Here is a 21,564-nt window from a genome sequence, read left to right on the forward strand (position 1 = left end):
TTTGTACGTGGCATCATTTGGCGAGCATAGCTATTCATGTCCCCTGTTCATTTGTACTTCTCTCTGTACGTGGTATCATTTGGCGAGCATAGCTATTCATGTCCCCTGTTCATTTGTACTTCTCTCTGTACGTGGCATCATTTGGCGAGCATAGCTATTCATGTCCCCTGTTCATTTGTACTTCTCTCTGTACGTGGCATCATTTGGCGAGCATAGCTATTCATGTCCCCTGTTCATTTGTACTTCTCTCTGTACGTGGCATCATTTGGCGAGCATAGCTATTCATGTCCCCTGTTCATTTGTACTGCTCTCTGTACGTGGCATCATTTGGCGAGCATAGCTATTCATGTCCCCTGTTCATTTGTACTTTACAGAGGAGTTGGAGCATAAGGGCTGCATAACACTCCATTTATGAATGTTGTTTTCTTTAACAGAACACCAACCCTGATCCTTTGGTCATATGTAGAAGCCGATCAAAAAGAGGCACAAACACAAACTGGTCATATATACATTTTACAACCATTTTCCATCCTAACAATTAGGAAAAAACAAAGGCTTTGACTTCTGGTCAGAAGGAAAACAGATCTTTGAGAACATCTACCAAAGAAAGGTCATACGGTAATGGAAATAGATCACAGCATAATCATTTTGAAGACCCCTGCCAACTAATAAAACGCTTAAGAGGGTAAACTATTTCGCAATCTAAGATTAAGAAATATTGCCTTGCGCTTTGTAATTCCTTTATGAAAAACCCACCTACTGTATTATCTTTAAGATACTTTCTAAATCGCTCTCCTCATGCTGAAGGATTCATGAAAGTTCACATAAGTAACAAGTAGTGGTACACCGACCAATGTGTTTTTACTGATAATTATTCATAAACTTTAAACAAACTTGAAGTGATTGAAACTCAAATCTGTAATAGAATTACTGCAATTACTGGAAATTATAGTAGTCAAACCGCAGTTGGATCACCTGCTACTGTCCTCCTTTCAACTGGCATATCGTTATGTTCAGCTTATAACTGTTTTCTTTCTCTTCCTGTGGTCAAAGCAAGACTGAAAACAGTCTGGACGACCCCGCTCTCTAGTAAATGTCCCCTCTCCAGTATCTTACTGACACCTACCCGCTTTCCATTTACTGTAACCAGCATCCTCACCCACTGAGCAACGGAAAACCACCCTGGCCGGACCAAATCTGAACCAAATAGACATCCATGTCAAATCAAATGTTATTGGTCACATAAACATGGTTAGCAGATAACGCGAGTGTAGAGAAATACTTATGTTTCACAAGTTTGGACAGTACAGTAGAGAACAGTAAAGAAAAGTACAGCACAGTAAAGAGAAGTAGTGTCTATTCTGAAAATATCTACTTTACTGTACCATACTGTGCTGTATAGTGACATCCAAACTTGTGAAACAGACTTCTACGATTGGTTCAGATTTGGTCTGTTCCGGACCAACCAGTGTTAATAGCCAGTGTGTAGAATAATACCCAAATATGCAAAATAAGCATATTGCATATTTATACCTTTGTGTACCTAGTCAGTATACATCACCAAGAAGAAAATATGAAATCCATAATTGTGCATTTCTGTATAGTACAGATCAGGGACCCATGATGCAATACCATTAGTGTAATTCCATTACTGGATGTAAATCCACTTCACCTACTATATTTCAATAACCAAAAGATAATAATTTCAAACTGTGTAATGTCATAGCTGATACCCCATTCTTTCTGCAGACATCTTTTGAATCTTAAATACAGTATCTGCTCCCATTTCTAACAGCTTTCTGGAAACTGTGGTCACATAAAAAAATAGATTTGAATTCCGTTAGCAAATTTGCATCAGCACAATTCTTCCAGCAAATGTGTTTTTTGTGCCATTTTCTGTGTAAATGTTTCAAAGTAGTCCTTGTTTATAGAGTTGCAATGTTTGTTAAACTTTGAAATAAAATGTAATTGTTTGGTATCCACTTTAAAGTGAAACTGAGTCAAAGCATAAGTCCGTTACTGTGGAATTGCCCATACCAGACTTCTAGGAACCAGGGCAGGGCGTGTACACACACAACCGGCTGCTTTCTCATCTGATTACAGGCACCACTGACCCCATCTCTAGATGCCTGTGTTTACCTGTAGTAAGTTAACCCTGTCACCACCACTTCCATGTAGACACTAGTCCAAGTAGCCTGAAAATACAGAAAAACACACAGGATACAGCCATAACATGAGCACTGGAACAAGCCCGTCTGGGAGTCTTACTGACACACCCCTTTAAGGAAATGGAAGCTGTTAACAGTAAACATGCACAACTGATACTTCTAGTGATAGGCTATGTTGAAATGATGAGAAATCTAACCGTGCATCAGTTAACATGGTCTATTCTAGTTGATCAAACAATGTCCCCAATAGCCTATAACCTACGGTGAACTTAACCTTCCAGGGGTAGTTGGTGTACTGCAGCTGCATTTTGTTTTGCGAGAGAGGGAGCGAGAGAGAGAGAGAAAAGAAGGGGAAACCAGATCAGGTTGCACATTAACAGAAAAAGGCCCAAACTAGAGAAACTGACTAAGTAGAGCACTGGCACCAACTACACAAACTGAATGTAGGGACACACACACAAACAACTGCCTGGTCCCTATGTCAGCAGGTAAGTGGCTGTGTGGACAGATTTAACTTAATGGTTTTATAACTAAATCATATTAAAGGATGTACGATCAGACAGTAATTCAATATCTTAATTCCAATATTACAAAGAAAGGGCTAGCAATAATAATAATAATGTCTCCTCATGTCATTAGCAATATAGATTTTCCTAATTCATGACCTATGGCACAGACAAAGTCATGCACTCCACTGACACACACAAGCTAGCTTTGAGTCTCGTCAAGAGAATGGAATTAACCTTGACGTGGTTCAACTCGTAATGGAACGAAACCACTCAGTCTACTGTTGCTAACGTTACTTAGCTACCTGCCAACTTCACGGTTTTTACTTTTTAATTACCGTTCTATATTTAAAAATGTTCCACCCCGGACATGGTTCTATAAAGACCTCCACCAGCCGAAGCTAAGTAGAAACTTTAACATTATACCTTCTAATTGCAGTCGCTGTACTCATAATATTTTATTTAACTAGGCAAGTCTTAAGAACAAATTCTTAATTACAACAGCCTAGGAACTGTATCTTGTTCAGGGGCAGAACAACAGATTTTTACCTTGTCAGCCAAGGGATATGATCTAGCAACCTTTCGGTTACTGGCCCATCGCTCTAACCACTAGGCTACCTGCAGCCCCAGGAGAAAGATCGCATTATGGTGAGGATAGCCGTGCTGCAAGCCCAGCGTCAGATGCAATCATTAGGCAAGGGTAATTTAAGTGTAGGAAAGGATGAAACAGCATCTGTGCCACCAATAAGTACAGATAGTAGTATAAATCACCTGGCACAGTCACTAGGTCCCACCGTGTGGTTCTGGGATTTTTGCTCACTGTTCTTGTGATCATTTTGACCCCACGGGGTGGGATCTTGCGTGGAGCCTCAGATCGAGTGAGATTATCAGTGGTCTTGTAAGTCTTCCATTTCCTAATAATTGCTCGCACAGTTGATTTCTTCAACCCAAGCTGCTTACCTATTGCAGATTCAGTCTTCCCAGCCTGGTGCAGGTCTACAATTTTGACAGCTCTTTGGTCTTGGCCATAGTGGAGTTTGGAGTGTGACTGTTTGAGGTTGTGGACAGGTGTCTTTTATACTGATAACAAGTTCAAACAGGTGCCATTAATACAGGTAACGAGTGGAGGACAGAGGAGCCTCTTAAAGAAGAAGTTACAGGTCTGTGAGAGCAAGAAATCTTGCTTGTTTGTAGGTGACCAAATACTTATTTTCCACCATAATTTGCAAATAAATTCATTTAAAAAATCCTACAATGTGATTTTCTGGATTCTTTTTTCTCATTTTGTCTCTACCTATGATGAAAATTACAGGCCTCTCTTTTTAAGTGTGAGAACTTGCACAATTGGTGACTGACTAAATACTTTTTGCCCCACTGTATGTGGATGACTCAACCCTATACATGTCATCTACTACAGCGACTGAATTGACTGCAACACTTAGAGAGTTTTAGTTTCAGAGTGGGTGACAAGGAATAAGTTAGTCCTAAATATTTCAAAAAGTGAAAGCATTGCGTTTGGGACAAATTATTCACTAAAACACCAAACTGCTTGGAGTTATCCTGGATTGTAAACTGTCATGGTCAAAACATATTGATCCATGATAAGGAGCTACTCTACCTTCTTAACAGCACTATCAACAAGGCAGGTCCTACAGACCCTAGGTTCTACCTTCTTAAAACCTCTTGGAGCTCTAGGGGCAGTATTTCATTTTTGGATAAAAAACGTTCCCGTTTTAAACAAGATATTTTGTCACGAAAAGATGCTTGACTATGCATATAATTGACAGCTTGGAGAGAAAACACTCTGACGTTTCCAAAACTGCAAAGATATTATCTGTGAGTGCCACAGAACTGATGCTACAGGCGAAACCAAGATGAAACTTCAAACAGGAAATGAGCAAAATTTTTGAGGCGCTGTTTTTCATTGTCTCTTTATATGGCTGTGAATGCGCCCTGAACGAGCCTACACGCTCTGCCGTTCCCCCAAGGTGTCTGCAGCATTGTGACGTGTTTGTAGGCATATCATTGGAAGATTGGCCATAAGAGACTACATTTACCAGGTGTCCGCCAGGTATCCTTTGTTGAAATTGGTGCGTAATCTTCAGCTGCAGGCATTTTCCCATGGGATTCAGAGGAGAGAGGAGACTTCCACGAACGATATATCATCGAAGAGATATGTGAAAAACACCTTGAGGATTGATTCTAAACAACGTTTACCATGTTTCAGTCGATATTTTGGAGTTAATTTGGAAAAAAGTTAGGCGTTTTGATGACTGAATTTTCGTTTTTTTTTGGTAACCAAACGTGACGCACAAAATGGAGCGATTTCTCCTAAACAAATCATCTTTCAGGAAAAACTGAACATTTGCTATCTAACTGAGAGTCTCCTCATTGAAAACATCCGAAGTTCTTCAAAAGGTAAATTATTTTATTTGAATGCTTTTCTGGTTTTTGTGAAAATGTTGCCTGCTGAACGCTAACGCTAAATGCTATGCTAGCTGTCAATACTGTTACACAAATGCTTGTTTTGCTATGGTTGAGAAGCATATTTTTGAAAATCTGAGATGAGTGTTGTTAACAAAACGCTAAGCTTGAGAGCTAGCATATTTATTTAATTTCATTTGCGATTTTCATGAATAGTTAACGTTGCGTTATGGTAATGGTCTTGAGGCTGTAGCCACGATCCCGGATCCGGGCTAGCTCGACGAAAGAAGTTAAGAGACCTCGTGGCATGTCTTGTAGGGTATGCATGGGTGTACGAGCTGTGCGCCAGAGGTTCAAACTGAAAGCTTGGTGCATTCAACATGTCAATACCTGTTATAAAAGAAGCAGTGATGAAGTTAATCTCTCCTCCACTTTGAGCCAGGAGAGATTGACATGCATATTATTAATATTAGCTCTCTGTGTACATCCAAGGGCTAGCCGTTCTGAACCTATTTTTTATTTTCTTAACTTCCTAAGGTATAGGGGTCAGCATTTTCACTTTTGGATAAATAGCGTGCCCAATTTCAACTTCCTGATACTCATGCCAAGAATATAAGATGTGGATATTATTAGTAGATTTGGATAGAAAACACTGAAGTTTCTAAAACTGTTTGAATCATGTCTGAGTATAACAGAACTTATGTAGCAGGCAAAACCCTGAGGACTAACCGTTCAGAATTTTATTTTTATTTTTTAAGTTTGTCTGTTCAGTGAGTTCTCATTGGGAAACGGTATTTTAGGAACTTGTTTTCAGTTCCTACCGCTTCCACTGGATGTCAGTCTTTGGAATTTGGTTGAGGTTATTCCTTTGTGCAATGAAGTACGGCCATCTAGGAACTGCTTAACACTGTTGAGAGTTGCGCAAGACTTGAAAAGTAGCGTTGGTTTGTTTGTCTTCCTGTATTGAACACAGACCCGTCTTCAATTTGATCGATTATTAACGTTTAAAAATACCTCAAATTGTATTACAAAAGTAGTTTGAAATGTTTTGGCAAAGTTTACAGGCAACTTTTGAAATATTTTGTAGTGACGTTGCGCAATTTGGAAGCCGTTTTTTTCTGGATCAAATACGCCAAATAATTGGACATTTTGGATATATATGAACGGAATTAATCGAAGCTCGTCAAAGGTAAGGCATGTTTAATATATTATTTCTGCGTTTTGTGTAGCGCCTGCAGGGTTGAAATATGCACCCTCTGTTTACTGTTGTGCTATCCTCAGATAATAGCTTCTTATGCTTCCGCCGAAAAGCCTTTTTAAAATCTGATGTATTGGCTGGATTCACAACGAGTGTAGCTTTAATTTAGTATCTTACATGTGTGATTTAATGAAAGTTAGATTTTTATATAATTTATTTGAATTTGCCGTGCTGCATTTTCCATGGCTTTTGGCAGAGTGGGATGCAAGCGTCCCCTAAACCATAAGAAGTTAACAGCACTGTCAACAGGGCAGGTCCTGCAGGCCCTAGATTTGTAGTACCTGGACTACTGTTCAGTCATGTGGTCAGGTGCCACAAAAAAGGACTTAACAGTTGCCAAGTCCAAAACAGACTACGGAAGGCGCACAGTACTAAATAGAGCCATGACTACATGGAACTCCATTCCTCATTACATTTTATTTGTCACATACACATAGTTAGCAGATGTTAATGCGCTTGTAGTGAAATGCTTGTGTTTCTAGTTCCAACAGTGCCGTAATATCTAAAAAATTCACAACAACTATCTACACACACGTAAAGGGATGGAAAAAATATATATATATACACACATACATACGGATGAGCGATGGCCATGCGGCATAGGCAAGATGCAATAGATGGTATGAAATACAATATATACATATGAGATGAGTAATGTAGGATATGTAAACATTAGTGGCATTAAAGTGACTAATAAATTGATTTAATAAAAAAAAGGTATCACTAAAGTGGCCAGTGATTTGGGTCTTTGCAAGCAGCATCTCTGTGTTAGTGTTGGTTGTTTAGCAGTCTGATGGACTAGAGAGAAGCCGTTTTTCAGTCTCTCTGTCCCAGCTTTGATGCACCTGTACTGACCTCGCCTTCTGGATGGTAGCGGAGTGAACAGGCTGTGGCTCGGGTGGTTGTTGTCCTTGATGATCTTTTTGACCTTCCTGTGACATCAGGTGCTGTAGGTGTCCTGGAGGGCAGGTAGTTTGCCCCTGATGATGCGTTGTGCAGACCGCGCTACCCTCTGGAGAGGCTTGCAGTTGTGGACGGAGCAGGTGCCGTAGCAGGCGGTGATACAGCCCAACAGGATGCTCTCAATTGTGCATCTGTGAAGGATTTAGGTGACAAGTCAAATTTCTTCAGCCTCCTGAGGTTGAAGAGGCACTGTTGCGCCTTCACCACGCTGTCTGTTTGGGTGGACCAATTCAGTTTGTCCGTGATGTGTACACCGAGGAACTTAAAGCTTTCCACCTTCTCCACTGCTGTCCCGTCGATGTGGATAGGGGGGAGCTCACCCAGTCTCGTTGTTGATGGTAATCAAGCCCACTACTATTGTGTAGTCCGCAAACTTGACTGCGTGCATGGCCACGCCTCGAGCCATTACATTGAGTCTCCATTTTGTCCCTATACTGACATTGCTTGTTTGATTGCCTAGCAGAGGGAATAACTACACTGTTTATATTCAGCCATATTCCCCGACCTCTTTCCATGGTTGAATGCGGTGGTTCGCGCTTTCAGTTTTGCACAAATGCCGCCTTCTATCCACAGTTTCTGGTTGGGGTAGTTTTTTATAGTTTCTGGTTGGGTACAACATCTCCAATGCACTTCCTAATAAACTCACTCACGAGTCAGCGTATAAATGGTTGTCATTGTCTGAGGCTTCCCAAGAACATCTTCCAGTCCACGTGATCAAAACAATCTTGAAGCGTGGATTCCGATTGGTCAGACCAGCGTTGAATGGTTCTAGTCATGGGTACATCCTGATCGAGTTTCTGCCTATAGGACAGTACGAGCAAGATGGAGTCGTGGTCGGATTTGCCAAAGGGAGGGCTGGGGAGGGCCTTGTATGCGTCGCAGAAGTTAGAGTAGCAGTGGTTCAGTGTTTTTCTGGACCATACTTAACTTACCTCACCTCAGGTACTTACCTCATGCAAGCATTAAAATTTGATTTTAAAAAGATTAAAAAACACCTTATGGAACAGTGGGGACTGTGAAGCAACAAACATAGGCACAGACACATGCTTACACACATAGATTTTGTAATGTATATATATATATATGGTAGTGGTGGAGTAGGGGCCAGAGGGCACAAAGTCTGTACAATTTAAAAAACATTACAATATTTTCAAACTGCATTAATTTTGCTGGACCACAGGAAGAGCAGCTGCTTCCTTGGATTCTCTGGTCTGATGAAAGCAAGATTGAACTCTTTGGCCTGAATGCCAAGCATCATGTCTGGAGGAAACCTTGCACCAACCCTAAGATGAAGTATGGTGGAGGCATGCTGTGGGGATGTTTTTCAGCGGCAGGGATGGGAAGTATTCAGGATCGAGGGAAAGATGAACGGAGCAAAGTAGAGGTCCTTGATGAAAACCTGCTCCAGAGCACTCAGGACCTCAGTCTGGGGCAAAGGTTCACCTTCCAACAGGACAACGACCCTAGCACACAGCCAAGACAACACATGCGTGGCTTCGGGACAAGTCTCGGAATGTCCTTGAGTGGCCCAGCCCGGACCCGGACTTGAACCCGATCGAACAAGAGGATGTGCAGAGAAAAGTGGGAGAAACTCCCCAAATGCAGGTGTGCCAAGCTTTTAGAGTCATACCCAAGAAGATGAGAGGCTGTAATCGCAACCAGACGTGCTTCAAAGTGCTGAGTAAAGGGTCTAAATCCTTGTTTAAAATGTGATTTCATTTATTTATTCATACATTTATTTATTTTTTCATTATGGGGGCGGTGTAGATTGGTGAGGGAAGAAAACTAATTTAATCCATTTTAGAATAAGGTGTAACGTAACGTACTAAAATATTTAAAAAGTCAAGGGGTCTGAATACTTTCCGAATGCACTGTAGCTGTGAATGGATAACGATGGAACTAGGCTTATGAGTGTTTTAACGATGCATCTTTCCTACAACGGCTGAAGATGAAACATAAGTTTCCCAAAACACCATGCAGAGAGAACGGTCGCACAGTGAGTCATTGGAGCATGCGTTGATACTGATAGGATCGAAAGAAAGGGAGTGCTGCTCTTGGATCTGCTTTCTCCATATTACCTTAACATTTACATTATTTCACAATGCTGATGACGGATCAGCTCCTACACGACGCATCAGCGGCTAGAGAGATATTACCACCTATATCTGCAAATATTGAGGTTATTCTTATTCTAATGCTTACCCAATAAAACAACAAAAATCATTGTGCACTCTAGGCAACACATCTTGAAATATATAGAGACTAATTATAGACTGAAGTCTGTAGCAAAATACAACTCTGTTGAATTATAAATGTATTTCAATATGATTGACATAGCCTACAGTTTATATTTTAATGAAGCCATCTCACTTTTTATACGTCGCTTGCTTGTATCAATTGTAGTCAACTTTGTTCTGAAGTTAGCGGCGGTCACAACGATGGAGAAACCATGTGATTCCGTGTTTAGCAGATATCGGAGTAGACTAGAAAACGACGTGGGAGAGCAAAAATGTATCTAACCAAGCACTTAGATGTTCTACGAGTGACCTTAGGCAAGTGTTAAATGCTCATAATTTAAATGCAATGTTAAAACGATGGTTTTGGGAACAAGCTCAGATTTAACGATGCTCCTACAAAAGGTTCTAACAGCAAATTTAATCTTTAAGCTGCAATATATGTAACTAGCTTTCTGCCGTGTTTGTTCAGTCAAAGTCCTTTGGTTGAGTTCTATACAGCTGCCACTGACATCTTTTGATTTCCTTGTGTTTTTTTCCCCTCTCCATTCTGGGCAGTCTGCTCCTCCCCAATCTTTTCCCAGAGCCGTAGCGACTAGAATCCACACAGCATGTAAACATGCTGCTCCCAGAGCCAGTACTGTTCTTCCTTCAGACACGAATACATTAAAACTTTGTTCATTTACACCATGATCACATTAACTGGTAATGTCCAAACTCACCAGAAATGACAGTCGGTAGCTCCTACCTATGTAAAACTTTATGAGCTAGATTACCGGTCTTTGCAATTAATTTATTTTCATGTGCAATCGTTAGCATATTTAGCTAGCAGCCTCCATGGAAATTCACTGTTACTTGTGCTAATTTTGTTAGCTTTGTGGCAAGCGACAACCAATGGTCTTTTTTGCATTTCTCTGGCGCCCCCTTGTGTAATAAGCCGGTAATATTGTAAAGCTGAGGATGAGAGAACGATGGTACGACGATACCACAACCTGTATAGAAATACAGGGAGTGGGGGGGTTGCAGACAGACATCCCACCATGTTTTTTGTTGTTGTTGTTTTTTTACAACGGCCCATCCATCCACATTCCTCAAATAGTGCTTACCTGTTGTGCTACAGACAATATGGGTCTATTCTACTGTATGTTCTCCATATCACAATTCACTGAACAGGCCAAAAGACTAATATTTCTGCTGTTGACCTGTAGAAATTCATATTTGATATACAAATACATAATTTACTGTAGTTAGTCAGAACAATTTAACATCTACATACAGACTTTGTTTACAAACAAATTCTGTATGCTTGGAACTTTAGTTGTGGAACTCCTGACATTGAGCATTGCCCATATGAAGCTCATGAATACATGTGAAAAGGTTGCTTTGAGGTCATTCACTGACAGGCTATTTCTCAGAAATGTCTAATAGGGCGACTCTGTGTAGAAGTCAACCTGAGCGCAAATCAAGTTAGTCATTTACAAATTAAACCACGTTCATAATTATCCTTGAGAGAGAGAGAACAATAATATAAAAAAGGCAACCATTTCAAAGATGTTTATTTTCCTCTGTGTACCACTCCCTGGTACACCGCGTTGTACCAGATCTAGAGTTTCTTGGTAATTTCTCACATGGAATAGCCTTCATTTCTCAAAACAAGAATAGACTGACGAGTTTCAGGTCTTTGTTTCTGGCCATTTTGAGACTATAATCGAACCCACAAATGGTGATGCTCCAGATACTCACCTAGTCTAAAGAAGGCCAGGTTTATTGCTTCTTTAAAATCACCACAACAGTTTTCAGCTGTGCTAACATAATTGCAAAATGGTTTCCTAACGATCAATTAGACTTTTAAAATGATAAACTTGGATTAGCGAACACAACGTGCCACTGGAACACAGGAGTGATGGTTGCTGATAATGGACCTCTGTACGCCTATGTAGATCTTCCATTAAAAAGCTGCCATTTCCAGCTACAATAGTCATTTACAACATTAACCATGTCTCCACTGTATTACTGATCAAGTCGATGTATTTTAAAGGGACAAAAAATGTGAGATTCTCTCAAAAACAAGGAAATGTCCAAGTGACCCCAAACTGTTGAACGGTAGTAATGTAATATATATATATATATATATATTACATTACTACCGTACACACACACACAGTTGAAGACTGAAGTTTACATAGACTTGAGTCATTAAAACTCGTTTTTCAATTACTCCACAAATTTCTTGTTAACAAACTATAGTTTTGGCAAGTCGGTTAAGGACAACTACTTTGTGCATGACACAAGTAATTTTTCCAACAATTGTTTACAGAGAAAGTATTTCACAATCCTAGTGGGTCAGAAGTTTACATACACTAAGTTGACTGTGCCTTTAAACAGCTTGGAAAACTCCAGAAAATTATGTCATGGCTTTAGAAGCTTCTGATAGGCTAATTGACATTTGAGACAATTGGAGGTCTGTGGATGCATTTCAAGGCCTACCTTCAAACCCAGTGCCTCTTTGCTTGACATCATGGGAAAATTAATAGAAATCAGCTAAGACCTCAGAAAAAAAAATTGTAGACCACAAGTCTGGTTCATCCTTGGAAGCAATTTCCAAATGCCTGAAGGTACCACGTTCATCTGTGCAAAAAATAGTACGCAAGTATAAACACCATGGGACCACGCAGCCATCATACCGCTCAGGAGGGAGACGCGTTCTGGCTCCTAGAGATGAACGTACTTTGGTGTAAAAAGTGCAAATCAATCCCAGAACAGCAGCAAAGGACCTTGTGAAGATACTGGAGGAAACAGGCACAAAAGTATCTATATCCACAGTAAAAACGAGTCCTATAGCGACATAACCTGACAGGCCGCTCAGCAAGGAAGAAGCCACTGCTCCAAAACCACCATAAAAATGCCAAACTACGGTTTGCAACTGCACAAAGCTTGTACTTTCTGGTGAAATTTCCTCTGGTCTGATGAAACAAAAATATAACTGTTTGGCCATAATGACCATCGTTATGTTAGGAGGAAAAAGGGGGAGGCTTGCAAGCCGAAGAACACCATCCCAACCGTGAGGAACATGGGTGGCAGCATCATGTTGTGGGTGTGCTTTGCTGCAGGAGGGACTGGTGCACTTCACAAAATAGATGGCATCACGAGGAAAGGAAATGATGTGGATATATTGAAGCAACATCAAGACAGTGAGGAAGTTAAAGCCTGGCCGCAAATGGGTCTTTGAAATGGACAATTTTTTTAATTTTATTTTTTAACCTTTATTTAACTAGGCAAGTCAGTTAAGAACAAATTCTTATTTTCAATGACGGCCTAGGAACAGTGGGTTAACTGCCTGTTCAGGGGCAGAACGACAGATTTGTACCTTGTCAGCACGGGGGCTTGAACTTGCAACCTTCCGGTTACTAGTCCAACACTCTAACCACTAGGCTACCCTGCCGACAATGACCACAAGCATACTTCCAAAGTTGTGGCTTCAGGACAACAGAGTCAAGGTATTGGAGTGGCCATCACAAAGCCCTGACCTCAATCCTATAGACAATTTGTGGGCAGAACTGAAAAAAAGTGTGCGAGCAAGGAGGCCTACAAACCTGACTCAGTTACACCAGCTCTGTCAGGAGGAATGGGCAGAAATGTACCCAACGTATTGTGGGAAGCTTGTGGAAGGCTACCTGAAACGTTTGACAATTTAAAGGCAATGCTACCAAATACTGATTGAGTGTATGTAAACTTCTGACCCACTGGGAATGTGATGAAAGAAATAAAAGCTGAAATAAATATTCTTCTATTATTCTGACATTTCACATTCTTAAAATAAAGTGGTGATCCTAACTGACAGGGAATTTTTACTAGGATTAAATGTCAGGAATTGTGAAAATGTATTTGGTGTATGTAAACTTCTGACTTCAACTGTATATGTTAGGGTGCCTGGTCTTGTACACCATATGTAATTATGCAGTACTAAAGTACGCTTTCTTGTGGTGCCTTCTGCCTTTTACAAAATGTAAACCACAAGTTTAGAATTTATTTTACCCACCCCCTTTTTCGTAGTATCCAATTATTAGTAGCTACTATCCAACTCCGTACGGGCTCGGGTGGCACAGCTAGCGCTGCGATGCAGTGCCCTAGACCACTGCGCCACCTGGGAATGTGAAATGTCAGAATAATAGAAGAATGATTTATTTCAGCTTTTATTTCTTTCATCACATTCCCAGTGGGTCAGAAGTTTATATACTCATGCGTCCTCAGAAACACAACCAAGCCGCACTACTTCTTAACACAGCGCGCCTCCAACCCGGAAGCCAGCCGCACCAATGTGTCGGAGGAAACACTGTGCACCTGGCAACCTTGGTTAGTGTGCACTGCGCCCGGCCCGCCACAGGAGTCGCTGGTGCGCGATGAGACAAAGATATCCCTACCGGCCCTCCCTAACCCGGACCTCCCTCTGGTGGCGCTGCAGTGCCCTAGACCACTGCGCCACCTGGGAGGCCAAATCTTTAAGAATTGAATGGGTATTTCTGACGCTAACATCCATAACGAAGGGTGACACATCAATCACATTGTTTTTCCTCACTAAAATCCTAATAATGGAAATGACAAATCTTTTTAACATTTTCATTTCTGTGTTCAGAAATGTCTGTGTATTCTATCATTCTAACTCTCAACAGTAAGTTGAGACCCAGACTGAGTTCCTAATGTATGTATGCTTTTTTAAATTATTGGTCAGCAGGCCTACAAAAGGGGGGCCACTAGTTGCCTATCCCCACACACATAAAACGTTTAATTTATTTTGTTTGTCTCTTCTATAAGACATTAAAGTTGTGATTTTGCATGCAAATGTAATGGAATCGCCCAATAGTGAAAGTAGTCGAGTCAGGGTGGGAATGGTAGATTTCCTCTAAAATAGAAGTGTCAGTGGTATGTAGTCAGGACTTAGTGAGATGGACAATAGACCAGGCCTAACCTAATTACATTTGAACCCCATTGTCTTAAATGGTGAGGGTCAGGCAACAGAACTCAGTTTCCCACTGTGTGTTATAACATGTAAAAATATGCTTACGCAATAAGGCCCAAGAGGGTGTGTTATATGGCCAATATACCACGGCTAAGGGCCATTCTTATGTGCAACGCGGAGTGCCTGGATACAGCCCTTAGCCGTGGTATATTGGCCATATACCACAAACCCACGAGGTGCCTTATTTCTTTTATAAAACTCGTTACCAACGTAATTAGAGCAGTAAAAATAAATGCTTTATCATACCTGGTGTATACAGTCTGATATACCACAGCTGTCAGCCAATCAGCATTCAGGGATCAAAACACCCAGTTCATTATTATTATTATAATAATATACTGCATATAGGCCTAGTATGAACTACACCAGGGTTCCTCAACCTTCAGGTGGTTTTATTTGGCCCCCCATGTTTTCTGAGCAAAAATAATGTTTTTCATTATTTTATTTTCATTGTTGGACATAAAAAAATTGTTAAATTGTAAGCAAGGTTTGAAATGGTGTTTTAGTGAAATAATGATATCCGTTTGGGCTTCTTGCAGTCAAACCCTGGACTACAGAGAGGTGAATGATGGAGTCTCTCTCTCGCTCTCTCACTTTGTGAATGTTGGAAAAAAATATTTGTTCCTTTCTAAACATAACAATGTAAATACAAAGAGGACTCGGACCACAAAATAGCTGAAGTGAACTGGCAAAAGAGTTGAGTCCTCATTCAAAGGCAAGGGCAGTATGAATACAATTTGCTCTTTTTTTACCTCAGAGTTGACTTTAAAGAGGACTGAGATCAGCCCTTTTGAAAGAGGATTATATGTGAAAACACCCTAAAAAGAAGTTGGGGGACAAGCTACGAAGGAAAAATACAGGTACCGCCAAGTAGCGCATGGACTTGACAGTGCCATCTCGCTCCTGAAACCTGGATTCACTGGTAGACGTAACGTAGTAAATGAAAATCTGGGACACAAACTACTATGCATGTATTATTTTGTGGTGCACATCACTTGTTTTGTATGATATGTTACAAATTTGCAACACATTTGATGTGTTATGCATTCCAATTTGCTGTGGCTAATTCTAACATTAGCTAGGTGGCTAACGTTAGCTAGGCTAGGGGTGTTAGGGTTAGGTTAAGTTTAGGGTTAACAATAGGATGGTATTGTCGGATAATCTAAAAACTATGCTTTTGTTTGAGGAGAATACACACACAAAAAAACTTACACGGCAACTGGTTTGATACATTTACCGCTGAAGGTAAATAATGTACTTACATTGAGTAATCTGTTTTGTCATCCTGATGCTCCCAGAGATAAAAATGTAGCATAGTTTTGTTTGATAAAATCAATTTTTATATTCAAATGTAGGAACTGGGTTAAATAAAATAAAGACTATTTTGAATTTTCTGTATTTGCGTTGACTTTGTTACGTATAGTCTATGACACCAGGGTGTACTCTTGGCCATCCTACAAAGGTAAGAACTCGAATAACATTTGAACAGATGACAGAGACATGAGGTTTGGACCATTTTTTTCTTAGAGGAGGAGCATTACTTTACCCATTAGTCTATATATGCGTGTTTGATTGGACACCCTACTATGGTTAGGTCTAGTGAGACCAGCCTGCTTGCTAGGCTCTGTTTGGCCCCCAGCGCCCGGCTTTCCAGCAAAGTTATCCTTATATAAGAGATGTATCGGGGTATCACAAACACGGTTTATACATAGCAGCGGCATAGCTCTGGATAGAGTGTCATCAACCATATGTCCACGGAAACCAGAGGTTGGTCATAAATGGCAAAGTCACCAGGGTAGGAAATTGCATTTGACAGTTCAGAGATTTAAAAAAGTGCACTAAATTGCACAAAAGTAGCATAAATATTTATAACATGTTTGTAGCTGTCAATGTTTTAGGAAAAGGATGGGCTGACTACCAACTCATATCCAACAAATACAATTATTTAACCTATACTGTTTATTAATGCAATTACCTAGCCTATATTGTTTATTATTAGGCAAAACATGAATAAAAAAATGTCAAAAGACACTTAAAATGGTAAAAACCCAAGCCTTTTTATCCAGCAGTGTCCGTGAACGCTGGAGCTGAATGACCGTGAAATCGATTTCCAAAGTGCAAACTATGGCGCACAATGCATGATCAGCTACTTTAATATAAAAACTAACCTAGTTCGTTTTCCAGAGTTGGCCCATGGCGATTTACGGTTCGCAGAAGTTTTAATCGGTGGAATATTACTTACACGCTCTGAAGGTCAGATGATACGAAGTTGGGAGTGCAGGTTCTGGAAACTACGTGGGTCTTCCACCAGTGCGCTCCAATGCGGTCAGTGGAATCGCTCGTATCCTCAAACACAAACTACGCAAAAAAACAAAAAAATAGGGCATTATGTGTCATTAATAATTTCAGAAAAATGGATGATACACTCCACTGGCACTCCAGCTGCTAATTGTTTTTATTTCCGCTGGTTGTGATGTTGTCCGCGGAGCTTGGCGCGTCCCAGGTCACCTGTGTTCACTTGTGACAACTCCGGCAACCAATAGACGGGGTTGGAAGAGCGCACATGGAAATATGGGTGGGGGGTGTCGTAAAAAATGTTTTGCAAACAAACATATATACAAACTATTTATATTGCTAGGAATCCTAAACAAATTAATATTATTAGCAGTTGAATTAAATATACTACAATTTTATCAATATCAGATTTTCAGAAATAAATCATTATCAAAACCATTAAATTGTACAACTTGTCCTGTTTTCTTTGTAACAAAATTCTGTATGTCAATCCAAAACATTCTACGATAAATACAGGCACAAAAAAACAAATGCTAAATGGTCTCCTTCTCCATTCCACAGAATATTCAGCTTGAATCTTTCCATAGCGTGTTTCACAGGTATTCGGCCCAAAAAAATCTTTCTGTGGGAAATGTAGTATCACAAACAATATTCCTAATCTGTTTATTACTACATTTATATTTGATGTTAATATTGAAATGAATATATTTTAATGTAAATCTATGTTACTTACATCAACCACAGAGGAATAAAAGCAATATTTTAAAAAACAACAACATTGGAATCACTTCAAAAACAATTGCATATTCTTTCGGGGTTCGTGTAGTTCTATTGGACAAGGGTATTTTCGGGGGAAGTGACGTTATAATAGTTGAGTTGACTGTCAGTGCATGCATGGGGTGTTATCCTTAGGCTACTCCAAACAGTTACAAAACATTATTTTTCTATTGGACAGATTTAGGTAGGACCCTCCCTGTTTGCTGAACCTGTCCAATAGAAACACTAGTTTAGGTTGCAAACGTTTTGCAACTGTTTGGAGTAAGGATTATACCCCAGTACTTTACTTGGTTGAACCAGGATTGACTTTAATGGTCCCACATTCCCAACTGCCTGACAATTTCCATTTGAAATGGACCATACATTGCTGCACACCTTCCTTGTCTTCACTCTCACTAATGCTTGTGCGTGTATTGCTATTAAATCATGGTGTTGAAACTGAATGGCGGGGTTTCACAGTAGTTGCAATCAGTGTATTCATGGTGCCAAGAGAAGCCAGGCTTCCCCAAAATAATTACCAAGAAAAAAAAATATATAAAATTATATATCTTTTGTCTCTCTGTGTTTCATTACTTGTCTTAAATTCGCAAGAGCCTGATTGTATCTCACAGGAGAAAGCATCCGAGTGAGTGAAACAGCACCCCTGTTTCTTGACATGTAGGCCATCTACAGTGGGGCAAAAAAGTATTTTGTCAGCCACCAATTGTGCAAGTTCTCCCACTTAAAAGATGAGAGAGGCCTGTAATTGTCATCATAGGTACACTTCAACTATGATAGACAAAATGAGGAAAAAAATCCAGAAAATCACATTGTAGGATTTTTAATGAATTTATTTGCAAATTATGGTGGAAAATAAGTATTTGGTCAATAACAAAAGTTTATCTCAATACTTTGTTATATACCCTTTGTTGGCAATGACAGAGGTCAAACGTTTTCTGTAAGTCTTCACAACGTTTTCACACACTGTTGCTGGTATTTTGGCCCATTCCTCCATGCAGATCTCCTCTAGAGCAGTGATGTTTTGAGGCTGTTGCTGGGCAACACGGACTTTCAACTCCCTCCAAAGATTTTCTATGGGGTTGAGATCTGGAGACTGGCTAGGCCACTCCAGGACCTTGAAATGCTTCTTACGAAGCCACTCCTTCGTTGTCCGGGCAGTGTGTTTGGGATCATTGTCATGCTGAAAGACCCAGCCACGTTTCATCTTCAATGCCCTTGCTGATGGAAGGAGGTTTTCACTCAAAATCTCACGATACATGGCCCCATTCATTCTTTCCTTTACACGGATCAGTCGTCCTGGTCCCTTTGCAGAAAAACAGCCCCAAAGCATGATGTTTCCACCCCAATGCTTCACAGTAGGTATGGTGTTCTTTGGATGCAACTCATCATTCTTTGTCCTCCAAACACGACGAGTTGAGTTTTTACCAAAAACTTCTATTTTGGTTTCATCTGACCATATGACATTCTCCCAATCTTCTTCTGGATCATCCAAATGCTCTCTAGCAAACTTCAGACGGGCCTGGACATGTACTGGCTTAAGCAGGGGGACACGTCTGGCACTGCAGGATTTGAGTCCCTGGCGGCGTAGTGTGTTACTGATGGTAGGCTTTGTTACTTTGGTCCCAGCTCTCTGCAGGTCATTCACTAGGTCTCCCCGTGTGGTTCTGGGATTTCTGCTCACCGTTCTTGTGATAATTTTGACCCCAAGGGGTGAGATCTTGCGTGGAGCCCCAGATCGAGTGAGATTATCAGTGGTCTTGTATGTCTTTCATTTCCTAATAATTGCTCGCACAGTTGATTTCTTCAAACCAAGCTGCTTACCTATTGCAGATTCAGTCTTCCCAGCCTGGTGCAGGTCTACAATTTTGTTTCTGGTGTCCTTTGACAGCTCTTTGGTCTTGGCCATAGTGGAGTTTGGAGTGTGACTGTTTGAGGTTGTGGACAGGTGTCTTTTATACTGATAACAAGTTCAAACAGGTGCCATTAATACAGGTATCGAGTGGAGGACAGAGGAGCCTCTTAAAGAAGAAGTTACAGGTCTGTGAGAGCTAGAAATCTTGCTTGTTTGTAGGTGACCAAATACTTATTTTCCACCATAATTTGCAAATAAATTCATTAAAAATCCTACAATGTGATTTTCTAGATTTCTTTTTCTCATTTTGTCTGTCATAGTTTAAGTGTTTAGTTTAAATTTTCATTCAGAAAATTACTAAAAACTGTTAAATCCCTGTGGATTGATGAGGAATTGAAAATTGTATGGCTGAGAGGGATGAAGCAAAAGGAATGGCAAATAAATCTGGCTGCACAACAGTATTAAAATAAGAAACTATACTATGAACCAAAGATAAATGACAAAGAATGATAGTAAAACGCTTTGGAGCACCTTCAATTAAATGTTGGGAAAAAGGTGAACTCAGCTCCATCATTCATTGAATCAGATATCTCATTCATGACAAAACCGACTGATATTGCCAACTACTTTAATTATTTTTTAATTGGCAAGATTAGCAAACACTACACATCCATGTAGATCTGACCAAATTGTGAAAGACAAGAATTGCAATTTTGAATTCCGTAAAGTGAGTGTGGAAGATGGAAAAAAACACTTGTCTATCATCAAGGACAAGCCACTGGGGTCTAACAACTTAGGATAATAGTGGACAATATTGCCACTCCTATTTGCCATATCTTCAATTTAAGCCTACTAGAAAGTGTGTGCCCTCAGACCTTGAGGGAAGAAAAAGTCCTTCTGCTACTTAAGAATAGTAAACGCCCTTTACTGGCTAAAATAGCCTACCTATCAGCCTGTTACCAACCCTTGGTAAAAAATTGTGTTTAACCAGATACAATGCTATTTTACAGTAAACACATTTACAACAGACTTTCAGCACGCTTATAGGGGAAGGACATTCAACAAGCAGAGCACTTACACAAATGACTGATGATTCGCTGAGAGAAATTGATAATAAGATTGTGGGGGCTCTTAGACCTCAGTGCTATATTGTGGATAAAGAGTTACCTGTCTAACAGAACAACGAGGGTGTTCTTTAATGGAACATTACAACATAATCGGTGGCCCGTTCCTGTAGGTTCATGCTCTACAACATCCGCAGAGTACGACCCTGCCTCACACAGGAAGCGGCGCAGGTCCTAATCCAGGCACTTGTCATCTCCCGTCTGGATTACTGCAACTCGCTGTTGGCTGGGCTCCCTGCCTGTGCCATTAAACCCCTACAACTCATCCAGAACGCCGTAGCCCGTCTGGTGTTCAACCTTCCCAAGTTCTCTCACGTCACCCCGCTCCTCCGCTCTCTCCACTGGCTTCCAGTTGAAGCTCGCATCCGCTACAAGACCATGGTGCTTGCCTACGGAGCTGTGAGGGGAACGGCACCTCAGTACCTCCAGGCTCTGATCAGGCCCTACACCCAAACAAGGGCACTGCGTTCATCCACCTCTGGCCTGCTCGCCTCCCTACCACTGAGGAAGTACAGTTCCCGCTCAGCCCAGTCAAAACTGTTCGCTGCTCTGGCCCCCCAATGGTGGAACAAACTCCCTCATGACGCCAGGACAGCGGAGTCAATCACCACCTTCCGGAGACACCTGAAACCCCACCTCTTTACGGAATACCTAGGATAGGATAAAGTAATCCCTCTCACCCCCCTTAAAAGATTTAGATGCACTACTGTTCCACTGGATGTCATAAGGTGAATGCACCAATTTGTAAGTCGCTCTGGATAAGAGCGTCTGCTAAATGACTTAAATGTAAATGTAAGTGTACCTATGATGAAAATTACAGGCCTCTCTCATATCTTTAAGTGGGAGAACTTGCACAATTGGTGGCTGACTAAATACTTTTTTGCCCCACTGTATATGGAGCCAGATAGCTACCAAAAGATTTAATGTACGTATATATTTTCTTACG

At 40.6% G+C, this 21,564-nt stretch overlaps 1 protein-coding gene across 3 annotated transcripts in view; it reads right to left on the reverse strand.

The window, feature by feature from the left end:
* The window catches only part of tfeb (transcription factor EB), a 129,909-nt gene extending 112,817 nt beyond the window's left edge, over positions 1–17,092 (reverse strand). For all 3 annotated transcript variants that reach the window (XM_065000809.1, XM_065000802.1, XM_029676278.2), the window contains exon 1: positions 16,813–17,092. The gene's annotated coding sequence lies outside the window, so the exon portion shown is untranslated. The remainder of the gene's footprint in view (positions 1–16,812) is intronic.
* Between the last annotated feature and the right edge of the window lie 4,472 nt (positions 17,093–21,564).

The sequence above is a fragment of the Oncorhynchus nerka genome, linkage group LG2 (assembly GCF_034236695.1).
Source record: "Oncorhynchus nerka isolate Pitt River linkage group LG2, Oner_Uvic_2.0, whole genome shotgun sequence".
NCBI lineage: Eukaryota > Metazoa > Chordata > Actinopteri > Salmoniformes > Salmonidae > Oncorhynchus > Oncorhynchus nerka.